Source organism: Girardinichthys multiradiatus, chromosome 15 (genome assembly GCF_021462225.1).
Source record: "Girardinichthys multiradiatus isolate DD_20200921_A chromosome 15, DD_fGirMul_XY1, whole genome shotgun sequence".
Lineage (NCBI taxonomy): Eukaryota > Metazoa > Chordata > Actinopteri > Cyprinodontiformes > Goodeidae > Girardinichthys > Girardinichthys multiradiatus.
Window position 1 is genome coordinate 1,638,995 of NC_061808.1, and position 493 is coordinate 1,639,487.

Below are 493 nucleotides of genomic sequence, written 5' to 3' on the forward strand. Positions count from 1 at the left end.
GTGTAATTTTCTGTTAGAATCCCTGCTTAATGTCTTCAGATACGTCTCATTCATTCATAGTTTCAGCCTTGAAGAGATTTATGACACCAGGTCGTTGCTTTATGACAAATATGTATTCTGATTAAATATGGCAATAAATATGACCTGTGGTCAACAGAATAATAGATATCCCAATTTATTATGATTTATGACGTTTATGATATGATAATGTCATGTTATGGTGACTGATGATGACCCGGTGACCTTTTAATGTCCTAAATTCATGCGACTCTTTTAGGTGAAATAACACCAAAGTGTTCCTAACTTTTCTTTTCTTTTTCCAAACTTATTCAGACCTGGAAAACTCTGACAATATATTCCAGAATGTGTAGGAAGCAGGCGTGGTCCCCTCAGTCCTCAGGGACCAATAAGCCCACGGGCTGAGCCCAGAACTCTGGACTTTTCACACATCTTTACCAGGTAACATGTAAATGACTGATTCTGTCGCACAAAG